The 13,315-nt window shown below is 38.8% G+C and overlaps 1 protein-coding gene across 1 annotated transcript in view; it reads left to right on the top strand.

Annotated features, from left to right (window-relative positions):
* The first annotated feature begins 6,363 nt into the window (after window positions 1-6,363).
* FHOD3 (formin homology 2 domain containing 3) overlaps window positions 6,364-13,315 on the top strand; it is a 369,637-nt gene continuing 362,685 nt past the window's right edge. Inside the window, exon 1 of the mRNA XM_026841709.1 lies at window positions 6,364-6,470. The gene's annotated coding sequence lies outside the window, so the exon portion shown is untranslated. The remainder of the gene's footprint in view (window positions 6,471-13,315) is intronic.

Below are 13,315 nucleotides of genomic sequence, written 5' to 3' on the forward strand. Positions count from 1 at the left end.
GACAGAAATTAAACCAAAGGAAAGTCCACTTTGGATGTGGGCTAATCTAGCAAAGCCTTCTGGAGGAAGAGAAGACAGACTTGCCAGAGTTTCTGTTGGCATGGTAAGGCGTGTGTTGCCTTTGCATTGAATTATTTACCCACTGGGCTTCTTGACTGAGAAGACTGGTATGTACCTGAAGCTCTTGCAAGTGTGTGTGTGAGGAGGAGCAGGTGGCAGCACTCAGTCTGTGGGTGGATGTGTGGGTTGTGTGTGTTTGGAAGCAGATGTTTCGTTGTTCTCATGCCTCCAACCTCTGGTTTGAGATGTTTCTCTTGGATTGTAGGAAGCTAAAGGCAGTAGATGAAAAAAAAGTGATTGAACTCAGTTTGGTTTTTTGGTTTTTTTCCTTCTATTCATTCAACTAGTTTCTGAAAGTGACACTAGTGATTTATTGGCATCAGGTAACTGGCTGATGGTTACCTTTTCTTGCTGCTGTTCCTTGCTCCTTTTGATGGTGATGTGCTTCAACACTGAAATTCAGAGAAATGACAAGCTTTCCAGCTGCACAGCAACAAGGGCTTGTTTATGAAGAGAAATGGGTGTTAGCTCTTTCTGAGGGTCAGTGCTTGAAACTAGAAAAAAGTAATCACTGGTGTAGTACTATCAAACTATTTTGAATCCTTTAAAGCTTGATAGCCTTGTAGTACATATTATTTTGACCCCACAGTTTGAGGGGCTAGCCACTACTAGCTGGATTTGGTTACCTGGGAAGGAATATGACAAAATGAGCTTCTGCCCTATGTTCTTGATCTCCAGGTAGCCTATAAGGAACACTTGCATGAGTTGGTTGCTTAACTTTCCCCAACTTATGTGTTCATGTGGCAGATGGCCATGTTGCCTCTGAGTGCACTCTGGGTGCTGGTGAGGTGGGGATGACCCCCAAGGCAGGGGAAAACTTGACCTCTTTAGCTCTGACTTTGCTGTGCCTGTTTGTAGTTATAATCAAAGTCAGGACACCCTTCTCCTCTTGTGTGGTACAGTTTCACGCTGTAATGGGTTAAGTGGCAAAGGATGAGGAACTATGAAGCTCTGCTTTTAAATGTTCTGATATTTTAACCATTTAATTGGATGTTCATTTGCTTTTGTGTAATGAATTGTGCTCAGTTTCTCAGTGTGAAACAACTGTAAGTACAAACTTAAACAGTATAAATATTACTTGTAATCTTACGATCTTTTTATGTACTTACTGTTCATTTTTCTTGCACTTCCCTTACATTTTTCTTACATTTCCATTTTCCTGTGGGAAAACTCTATTTCAGGGTTATTTAAAGAGTTTCTAACTGTGGTGATGACTCACAAGGACATAAGTAAAATCTCTTGTGCTGAAACTGTCATTCTGTTTCACTTGGAAAAAATATTCTTAAGTACTTACTTGGAGATGCTTACAGCACAAATATTTATTGTACACAAAATAAAAATTGTGAATGTAACCTGGATAATTTTTTTTTTTTTTTTTTACATTTAAAAATATCTTTTTCCTCTGTTTGTACACATACATTATGATTCGGTCATTAGCAATATGATCACATATCACATTTTTAATTCTTCTTGCCTTATTGAAAGCACAGGGTGGTTCTGCTCTGAGAACACCTGCACAATGGTGTGTGTAACCTGTCTTGTTTCCTGAAGATCTTTGGAAAATGAATAAAGTGAAAAGTACGTTGTGGTTCCAGACAATAGATGATGCTGTCCTGAAGTTCTGGTGTTTATCTGTACTTGTTTGGCTCTGGTTTCTCAGACAAAGCTGTTCCTTTCTGAGGGCTCAACTTTTGATTCAGGGATCTGACTCTCAAATTCAGGCAATTGTTACATTTTTGAACACTGCAGGGATAATATGTATGAAATTTTTGGGATGATGGTGTTTAGGTCTGTGTGTGTACATGATGCTTTTTTAGTTTTCCATTCATGATGGTTACAGTTGCAGCATAGGTACTATAATGGTTGGACAGTGTGGATACCATCTATGATCCAAGAAAGTTCAAACATCTCTTGGTTCCTGTTTTGGAACACTTATTACAGAAAAACTGGTTTAATTTAGTACCTTTACTTTCATTTCAGGCTTTTTTATAGAAACATCTGGTTCTCTTACTGTTTCTGTGTTTCTGTTCAGTTATGGAAAATCAACAAAGAGCTAGTGAGGTCAGTGCTGCTTAAGATCCCTTTGTCAAGACTAGACAGTTGTAGGTCAGTGAATCAGCACCTAAGCACCTACTGCTTCTTGATACCTATCTTGTCATGACAGAGTACAGATGTTAATATTTCAATTAGGTTTCAGTATGAAAATGGAGATGATCATTAGCACATTAGCACATCAGTTACATGTTTAGTGAAGAATACTTGCATCAAGACAGCTGTTTTCTCCTTGCTCCTTCATGTAAACCCAGTGGGAGAATGGTTGCTGATAACTGGCTATCCATAGCTGGTGATTCTGGTGAAAACACTTGTTTTGATGATTCTTGCATGTACCTTAGTTTTTCTTCCTTTGCTCATGTGAAAGACACTACTTCTAGGTAGACTCATTCTTTATAGAGACAAGGGAATATGGGAATATCCATAGGGATTCAAAAATACACTCTGAATATTTTCTCAAGAAACTGTTAATTTGAGAAGATGAGAATGTAATCAAAATACATGTGTAGTTTTTATAGCTTTACAGATGCTTATGATATCATTTGATGCTTATCTAAAATAAAAAAATCTGCAGAAGATTGAAAAAGGAGTAACCCTTTTTTTGACTTGGAGATGTAGCATTACATTTGTCCTGTTTGACAGCGTGTCTTTATGTTCATGATTCCATTATAACCTGTAGTATTCTTTTAATGTGACTATAGGAAAGTATGGGAAATTGTTGTAAAGCCTGTAGGATGAGTTGCTTTTAAATTACTCATATCAACCTTTTGGTTCCTCTGGGAAATACAGGAAAGTGTAAGATGAAAAATATAAATGATTTGAAGAGAGTGGCAAGAGAGATTTTAGAACAAATGGATTTGTAAGTTTATTAAAAGATCCTGGAGAATCGGACCTCGTGGCAATAGTATAAACGAATTATGCATTTTAATAACAACAAAATGCAGATCAGAATTGTGGGACCAGTAAGGAATACTGCAGAGTTAAACAGAATTGTGAAGAACAAAGTGGAATAAATTGAATTAATTTCTGAAAAGTCAGAATTGCAGTCTTCCTTCATGATTATGGAAAACAGCTCCATTAAATGTTCTTTGAACTGTCTTTATGGATTCTGTCTTTTGATTCTCCTAAGAGAAGATGTTGTTAATAAGGGTTTTAATGTGAATTATGATCATTGGGAAGATCATGTTGTGAATGAACTAGATGGGGCCCTTTGGAGGGTCTCTAGAGATGGAAGAAGTGATGCATAGCAGATAAACACAGGATTAACACTGAGCAGAAGGGAGAGACTAACATCCTAAATTGTTACTAATAAGCACTAATGAGTGAACATCAGCCATCCTTTGTGTTGAAAAAGGCAGGCAATTTACTAATTAAAAATAATTCATAAGGTGGCTTCTCTTTTTGTATTCTGCCTGCAAAATATGTGTGCAAGTGAAACTTGGAGGCAAAGAGCAAAGTGATCCTACATAAGGAGGGCTTTAGAGTCTATTGCCTTAATACTTACATTCATTTTAAGTGTTATTTTGCTCCCTTCTGTGTCTGTGTACACATGAAAGAGAAGAAAAAAATCTTTTTGGCAGGACTTGGTGTTAAGTAATGGAAATTAAAGATATTGTCATCTCTCCCATTACCCTGACTCCTATTAATGAATATAGTGTGTGATGTACAGCACTTTAAAGCTTGAATGAATAGTATGTTCAGGTGAAACTATGGAGATGAGATGAACATAGGTAGAATCTCCTATTCATTATTTTGTACATGAAGTACTTCCTGTTCTCATCGTGCTTTTAATACACTAAAGTCATAAGATATTTGTAAAGCACAGTTCCTTTTCCCTAATTATGCAGTATAATTGGAAATTGTGGGCAAATCTCCTAATCTCCATGGTGACAGCAGAACATTTATCTAATTAGTAGTTTGCCTTTTGGCATTACTTTGAATAAATTAGCATTTCGTTAGATACTTTGGACTATTGGGAAAAAGTTTCCCAGAGTAGTATTTAGTCTTTTTTCTCTAAAGAGTGTATTTTGAATTAGCATAGGTTAATATCCTTTGTAACTGGAAAGATACATTGTAGGAATACTGTTGGTATTCTTAAATCAGAGCTGTTCTTGGAGGTTCTTTGCCTTCTTTAATCCCCAGGAGTCAGCATAAAAATTTATGTCACCTTATTTGACTTACTCTTTCCCAAGGGAGGAAAAAAGGGAAGAAAAAAATGGAACAGGTTTGAAATACAACTTTACCTCCTCCTTCTACCCTTTCCCTTCCTCCAGGTGATGAACTTTTCTTTCAGATTTCAAACAGTGCAAAGCATAATGGTGTAGTCTAACCCCAAAGTTGTGTTCTGTCACTTGCTAATTATAAATGAGCTCTTCTGCAGTATGTCCAATGCAGTTAATCCAGAATAATCAAAGACTATTTGTGTTCTTTTCTTGCATATATAAATCAGTGATGGGAAACTGGATGACTTAAGTTTTAGTACTGACTGCCAGATAAGAAGTGTGGCTGCTTATCATGCTTTCCTGAACAGCTACTGGGAACCATAACTTTGATGGGAAGTTAAAAGAGGTAATTCATCAAAGATAGATTCTCATTGGTTTTCTTCCCTTCTGTTAAAAAGAGCAGAAAGAAAAATTCATGGATGTGATAAAGGACTGTAATTTCCTTTCCTTGAGTCATTGGCTGTTTCAGATCCATGCTTACCCCTTCAAAGAGTCATTGGCTGCCACCTGTGGCAGATTGGTATGAAGCGTGGTGTTAAACATTCTTCTTGTCGCAAAGTGTCCTTTACACCACCACTGCCTTTGGATGGATGGAGGCATGCAAAGAACCTTTTTTCTGTTTTGTTAAATCCAGAGGAATGACACCTCTTCTGTTTGGCAGGTCAGTCTGAGATTTCTTGGCTATCAGATTGGATTCTGTATCTATTAACACATCTGGGGTTTACAATATTTGTGAACTTGGAAGCAGTTACAAAAGGTCCCCCAGTGTGGTGCTGACACATGAAGGTCCACGGCAACCCATCCAGCTGGGCTCAATGGTGGCAGCTTATCTGCTTCTGGGCTGGGTTCTCCAAGCAGATGGTCACATAACTCCCTAGTGGTTAAACAGGACAACTCTGTACTTCTACCTGCCCTTTGGTAAATGTTTTCTTGTTTCCCTGCCCTGGGAAGGCTTTTTTCTTCATTCCTTGGGATTTGACACTGGGTTATCTTGTGATGAGAGGGGTTCTCATGTTACTTCTTAGCTCTTCCCTGGGGTTCTTGAGTTTACTCTCTCAATCCAGTAATTATTTTGTATTTCTGTGCAACAAGTTAGCCAGAGTTTTGGGATGGATATTCCTAGACCACCTTCTGTGATGAGGTCCCTGTAAAAAAAACAAAACCAAATTCCTTTTCTGATTTTGACCAAATCTTTTTTTTTTTTTTTTTTTTTTTTTTTTTTTTGGCAATTGCAAAAATTAATGGAAAACTTGAAGATGAGGAAAGACAGGATGGAAATAAAGAAGGTTTATTAATTGCTCTCTCCTCCTTCAGCATTACTGCAGGCAGATTCATGCTTTCAGGTCTGGTCCTTGGTTACCTCAGTACCTTTGCAGGAAGCTGGTACGAGTGTCCAGTCCTTTCACCCTCTCTGGTACTTAGGAAGATCTTCCCTGCAGCCTCTGAGTCCAGTTAGTGCCTGTCCATAAAATGAGAACACCGGAAAATCTGGGTCTTGGTTGACTGCACTCCCCCTCACTGCAGGACCCTCACTCTAGGCTGCCACATCTTTCACTGTCTCTTGGCTGTATCCTTTGTCACAGGGGATGTTCAGTAGCTCACAAAACAGCTGCTTCTTTATTCCAGAAGCCTAGAAGCTCTACTGTATATCCTAGAGATACATTCAAATTAACTTCTCTTTCTTTATAGGATTCTAAAGGTGCTGTGATAAACCCCTCTAATCTCCTTCTGTATGTTCAAATAAATAAATTTTTCTGTGTGTTTTAGTTATGTTGATATTGTTGTTACCGAGGATGATTTAGTGAATAAGGACTTGCATAAATTGCCAAACAGCACCCATTTTCTCATCTAGCCTTAACAAAGGTTGTTTTAGGAAGCTCTTGTCTGGGGACCTAGAAGATGGGAAGGCGATGTTAGAGGTATGTTAGAGTGACTGCTGTAATCTAATGATCTGAATTTTGTTCTACAGCTTGATGACTGCACCCTGCAGTTGTCTCACAACGGTACCTATCTGGATCTAGAATCCACCCTAGCAGAACAAAGAGATGAACTGGAAGGCTTCCAGGAGGATGCAGGGTAAGTAAATGTTTACTAAATTTAGATAAATAAGCATATTTGTTCAGAAACATTGAGAATTTGGGAGTGTGTGGGGTTAACTTGGTACATACAGATCTGTATAGGAACAGAAAAGATAAAATTGTTCACTCTGTATTCATGTTTTCAGTTTTCTGCGATTAAGAATTTTATTACTTTTCTACCTACATTTGCTCTTACGGTTTCTCTAAAAAGATGGTATACTGTAAGAAATCTATTCAGATGAATGTCTTGACTAGTCTAATAAATGTTTATAGTTCTTTGGAACTTGAAAAATGAAGGTGGTTGCTTCTGAGAACTGTAATCTTTCTTATATGATAATAGTCAGTGTAGAAGATTATATCGGGGTGGTGCTCCTGAAGTTATAAACTCAGTTTCTTTGTGCTTTGAGATTTAATTCCTCCCTTTATATTCTTGGAGAAAAGACTTGTATTGATTTCTTTTTTAATTCCTGCAATTGATTTAGCCAGGCCAGCAGGGAGGAGGTGTGTGTGGTGGGGGTGGTTTTTTGAATATTCTGTCTTTCTGCCATTTTTTTAGTTATTGCTGGTACACATGGATTTTCCATAAAGCATCTCTGAGAACTGAAAGTGAAAACAAAATTTACCATCAACATGTGTCTGTGTGAATGCACATATAAAACTTGCTTTTTAGAATTATTTTTTTTTCTGGGCATTTTAGGTGATTATCTTGTTTAAGATATAAAATGAACAGCAGTCTAGAGCTATTTTTGCCTTGTTGTTTACTATATTAGACTGTAATTAATTTTATGGGAGCATTTTGGCATGAATTTCATGCATGTGAGTAATGCAGCTGTGCCAGAAGGAAATTAACTGTATTCTGAATTGGTCAGGGCTTGTTAACACTAAGACATGCAGCTCTTTTGCTTATACTGGTTTCTCTACTTTTTGTGATAGCAGTCTTGCCTTTGTTTGAATACTTTTCAAAAATGTAAGTGGTGCCTCTGAAGATTATTTCATGTAGAGAAGAATTTTAAATAATATGTTATAGATATTCATGTGTGCATGTCTACTCCATGCATACCAGTTTAGGGCATGTTTTTATAACTATTAAAAAAAAAGAAACTGTTCTGTTAGAAATTAAATTAGTTAAAGTTCTTGAATAGATATTGAATACAGCTGAACTGAGCCTCCTTTCCAATGTGTTGAGTATAGAAGTTGATATAGTCTTCAGTTTTATGCAGATGTGATAGAAATTGCTGCCGAGAACAGGAAGTTCTTACTTCCAGCTCACTTTATAATTAATTGAAAGCAAGTAAGATGAAGGAAAAAATTTCTCTTTTGAGATCTTTTTTGTAGTTGTATGCGTGAGTTTGTCACATCTTCTTTTCCTTCCATTGATGTCTTCGTGATAATTCTAATGATTTTAACTTCATTGCTTTCTGATACCCCACAATGGCATTGCCAAGTAATTTGGCAAGCCAGAGACCAGTTGGTGCTTTTCCTGCCTGACTTTGTGCTTGAAATGGCAAGCTACCTTCCACCTTGTTTTAATTTCTGCTTCCTTTAGGCACATAAAATCAATGATATGAATTGTTCCTGAAACACGATTCTGATTTTCTCTGTGGTGGCTATCCTAGGAAAAAATCCCAAAACATATGGAACTAACTGTGCTGCTTGGAATCTCATGTCTACTGTGTTGTTTTGACATCAAAAACCAGGTTATGTTTGTGTGTACTTTGCATGTGTATGCAGACCTCTTGTTAATTGTACGGTCTGTTGTCAGTTGAGTGATTGCTTCTTCCAATGGTTTGTCCTACCAGGTAATGTGAAGTCTGCTGGGAGGTCCTTAATTCCTCTGCAAAGATGAGTAGGGAGTTATGAAACTGGGTGTACTGAGGTGCATCAAAGCTTAGGCTACAAATTATTATTATCTTTTGAAATGGGTTTTGTGAAATCAAAGAGAATAACTGTTGTGTCTGTTGTAATGTACGTAGCCCTCACCTTCACTGGTCTTTGCCTTGCTCTCTGAAGTCGTTCCTCTGGTAATTAATTGTGGTTCAATAAGAAGTGCTGTCTTTTCATGTCAGGACTGGCTCTGTTAGGTGCAACCCCAGGACTGGCTCTGTTAGGTGCAACCCCAGGACTGGCTCTGTTAGGTGCAACCGTTGTAGCTGTTGTGACCCATCTTTCTTTGTGTTCTCACTATAGTCTTCCTCCAGACATTCTTTCTTACCTTTTTGATAAATTATGCAGGTGGTGATAGTTGCAAAAGGCTGAAATGGTGAGAATGGAGTGAAGGAAGAATGAGGGGGTTGTTGGGGAGTGAGTGAGCTGCAGATGAGCACAAAAAGACATGTGTCTTGCTGCAGAGGGAAGAGGGGACAATTACCTGGGAGATGCCCCCATCAGCACCTTTTCTGAGGTGCCCGCAGGTATAAAAGGAATACTTCCCTTGGATAATCCTAGTTTGTGCTTAACCTGCAGTGCAAGCATTGTGCTTTAACTTGATTGTGTTAAGGTTAAGAGTGTTTTGTTCCCTCTCCCCTACATGCGCATATCCAATAATTTGCAGGTTGGTGTCCTGAAATCCTAGTGGTTTGCTCTGCTGCAGTTGATTCAGGTCGGTGAAGTACAAAACCTTGCATTTAGGAGTAATTGGCTAGAGCACAAGCAGGTACTGGTCAGGCAGAAAATGAAGACAGAGGAACACCTGACTTGTCAGCAGCTTGACAGGAAATGATCTGACATTTTTGGGAACTGTGAGTCGAAAGCAGTTACTATGGTGCTGTGAAAAAGGTAAGGGACATCCTAAGGTTTAAAGCAGGAATTTAGCCAGTGAAATGCAATAAACATGGCATTTTCAGTGCTGGTTAGAATCCAGCTGGATTTCTGCATCCCATTTTTGTCCTCATTTTGCAAGAGAATAGGAGGAAGATAAAGAACAACCAGAACTTTGGAAATGTGTGCAGTATCTTCCCCATATGACTTAGTAACATCATCACCTCAGGGTAAGTGCAACTCGAGTGATGTTATTCAGAAAAACAGGCATATTCTAGACATAGGGTAGAAAATGCAGTCAGTAATGTCTCTATCCATCCCAGATTTCTAGAAAACTCAATTTTTGGGCCTTGCAGCTCTGATCTTTTGCCTCTGCAGAGACCAAGGTGTGAGCTGCAGTGTTCCTGAGCTGGAGCTACTGGCTGTAGACATTGTGGGTTTAGCAGTGGCCTGCTGTCTGGGAGGGACTGGCTGCAGAAACCACTTAGTCTTTCTCTCTCTCTGGGTCATTTCAAGGTCCTGCTCTTAATCTTCAAAGTTTCTAATTTTCTCAGATTAGGATACCTCAGGACGTGCTTTTCTGCCATGACAAGGCTGCTGTGCTCATCAGGGTCACTGAAGCTTGCTGAACTCTGAATGATTTCATAGCTGGATATTCATGGCATTTTTAAATTTTTGATCCTCAGCTGTGGAAACTGTGGTCACTCTTGGAGTGACCAGAATATCCTGCAGTCTGGCTGCTTTCAGAATCTTTTTGCCAAGTGTTCCTGTTTGCCCAGGCAAAACTATGAAGATTTTTTTTAAGTGCACTGCTGAAAGGAGACTTACAAATCAATAAATAAACTGTACAGGAAACATAATCTTATAAATTTTTATTGGTGTGAAAGACTGCAGGTATCTGTTTTCTCTTGGAAGGATTGGATGAGCATACTGAAAAATGATAAGGATTTTTCTTCAGGAGGAAAGATGATGATGGTGGCAGCTAGGCTGGAGGTTTATGATGTGTATCTAAACAACACGTATGAGAAACACATGCACTCATGCACAATTTCAAATTAAGCTGCTTCTGTATTGAGTATAATGAGAAGAGGCTTTTGGTAGTTGCTGTCCACTCCAGCAGAGTCTAAACTTCTGTTTACGGAAGGAGAAAACCCAACACACATGCCCTCTCTGCCTGCAGGGCTAACTGAGCAAAATGTGGACAGGGATGGGACTGTTTTCCTGTGTTCACAACTCTCGCTGCTGCCATTTGCACCTTGGGAATAGCTGTGGGATTCAGGAGAATTGGATTGGTTTTTATATGGATATTTTTGAGGTGACAGTCAAGATGAACAGTTGGCCAAGCAACAAGACTGGTCCTGCAGAAGGTGACAGAAAGCAGGTTAATAAGAACATGTAGGAAAGCAGCCTTTCTTTTCAAGTCTGGCATGTATTCATGGCTTGTTTGCTTGATTGATATTTTATTATTTTCTTTCTCCTTACTCCCAACACATTGCTTTGTGGATTCTTTATTGTGTAAGGAGGTAATATGGAGGGAACTTAGGTGGGCTGGCTGTTTTGTTGAGGTGCTTGTGACAGGTAGTGCTCTTTTCCTTTGTTTACATGAGATTTTTATAGAGTGAGTAAGAATTGTCAAGAAGTTCATGTATTTAAATTCGCATATAATTGCCCAAGTTTTTTTCATTGACCTGTCTTAACAGGTCATAATGGTAGCCCACAAGGTAACACAGTCCTAAACTACAGAACACAAAATTTTCTTCAGACAGCACACTGTGAGAAATGGGTGTTTCCTCGGGGAATATGTTTGCAAGACTTCAACAGAAAGATTGTTTTAAAGTACTTCTGACAAACCACTTCAGTGCTAGTGTCTTTACATTCCTTCTAGACACCCTGTCCCAAGCCATTTTGGCTGGGTGAGTCCCGTTTAAGTTGGATGCCAGACCTTTTCCCTCTTGATGATGGTGTTCATCCTGGACTTGATTCAGAATCTGTTGAAGGCAATGGAATCTGGCAGGGATCTTTAATATTCTTTTCCTGCTTATGTACTGTAGTTTTTGCCTGCTTAGACTTTGCAATTAGTACAGTTGTGAGAGTGAAAACTTTTCGTCACTTTTTTACATGAGGAAGTTGGGGATGCATTTGAAGATTAACTTGTTTTTTGTTGAGTAGAAATTAGAGCAGATGGGCTGTGGAAGCCTTTGTCATGTTTTGCTTAAGGTCCTCTTTATATATTAATTGTCATCTTCTGTACTTACCCAGGTACAAGGAACAGAAAGGCTCAGAACTGTAAAGAAACATGATACTGTGTGAGGCTGAGGGCTAGAGTGACTCGATGTTGCTTTTGATCAGAGCTCTCTTAGGCCTTGAATAGCCTGATGTGTTTAAGAATTTCACTAAGTTGGACACTCCTACTGTCTCTCATGCTCTTTAGTTAATGTCTAGATGCATTCAGGCTGTCACATAGCTGAGAGGTTACGATAAATTTTAGAAAGTCTTTCTGTGGGGTAGCAGTATTCTAGTCTATAATGCATCTGATTAAGATGTTGAACCATGTTTGAAGTGAATAATTAGCTAAAACTTTACTGTTGCAAAATAAATGTCCATAAAGATTGTTTTCACATTTCTAATGAAATACATTGTTTTTCTGGATGGCTAAGTTGGTGCTATTTTGATTCCCTCCCTCCAAAAGTTTGAGGGCAATAGCTATTACTATCCATGTTTTCAAAACTTTTGCAGCTTTTTAACTACTTAATTTTTAGTCCTAATAAAGTGGTTTTGGTTATAAAAGAAAAAATCATTAGATAGAATGTTGAAATTAATCTTTAGATAGAACTGTAGTAATTAATTATCTTGCAATATTCCTTGGCAGCAAAATGAAGTAAAATAACAGGTCCCATACACTTTCCCTGCCACAAAACAATAGGCAAGGCATCTTTGAGCATTCATGCTTCCAGAGCATGTAATTAAGAATAATTAAGCAAATGTGTATGTATTACATCAAGCCTGACAAATGAGGCATGTGACTTTGAAGGATGTGTCCTGAAGTAGGATGGAGGCAATTAACACTTGAATGTTCTACCACACAAATAACTGACCAGTTATGAGATAAGGATTCTTGTCAGTGGATCTTCTTGACAAGATATCCTGTAAAATTAAACTTTCCTACTAGTAGTAAAATGGTACTGCTTTTGTACTTAATGAATATTGTTGTGTGACTGTAAAATATATTTAGAAAACAAGTCTCTGAATAAATAATAGAAAAGTTGAATAAATTTTACTGCAGACCAAGGCTTGTTTTCTCAGGTACTTTCAGCTTTAAAGCTGGCTTGATGGTGTGGAAGTAAATCTCTTCTGCATATATTTAAGTCAGAGACTGCAAGCCACTTTGCTTGCACCAAAAGACAAAAAATGCAAGATCCATGTGGGTTTGTGGAAAGAACCTGTGGTTACCTGCTTTGGTGAGCTGGCAGGCAACATTAAGTGCAGAAATCACAGCGATCACAAGTATCTGTGGTCTCTAGTTGAACCCTGGGGATGTCAAATGGGGTGCAGTCTAGACTGTGAACCTTCAGGCAAGTAGCCTACAAAAAAAGTTGAGATACTGCACAGTCATACTTGCGTTGATGTGCTGATGTGTCCTTCAAAGGGTAGTAGAGTTGGTTTTGCTCTTCTCCCAGTCCCCTCAGTCTTCCAAGCTGTGCCATGTTACGTCCAGCTGAGAAGGAGCCAACATCCATGGAGGTGCTTTCCCCAGCTTGGATGAGGAGGCAGTCACTGCTTCATGAGCTCTTCCCCTTCTGCATGGTTTTTGGGGAGCAGGAGCCTGGGATTGGTAGACCTGAGTGGGGCAGCTTGTGGGCAGCCCTTGGAGTTGATGCTTATGAAATGTGAAGGGATGCAGTCATCTTAACCTATGCATCTGGGAATAGCATCAAAAGTTCACGCAGGCTTTTGGGGTGTGGGACAGCACCTCAGATTCCAAACACTAAAATGTTCTGTGGTTTCCTTTTGTGCTGTGGGGTTGTCTTTTTGGTGTGTGGTGGAGTTTTTTTGTTGTTTTTTTTTTTTTTGGGGGGGGGTGGGTGG

The sequence above is a fragment of the Athene cunicularia genome (genome assembly GCF_003259725.1).
Source record: "Athene cunicularia isolate RWA chromosome 2 unlocalized genomic scaffold, athCun1 chr2_part1, whole genome shotgun sequence".
NCBI classification, from domain to species: Eukaryota; Metazoa; Chordata; class Aves; order Strigiformes; family Strigidae; genus Athene; species Athene cunicularia.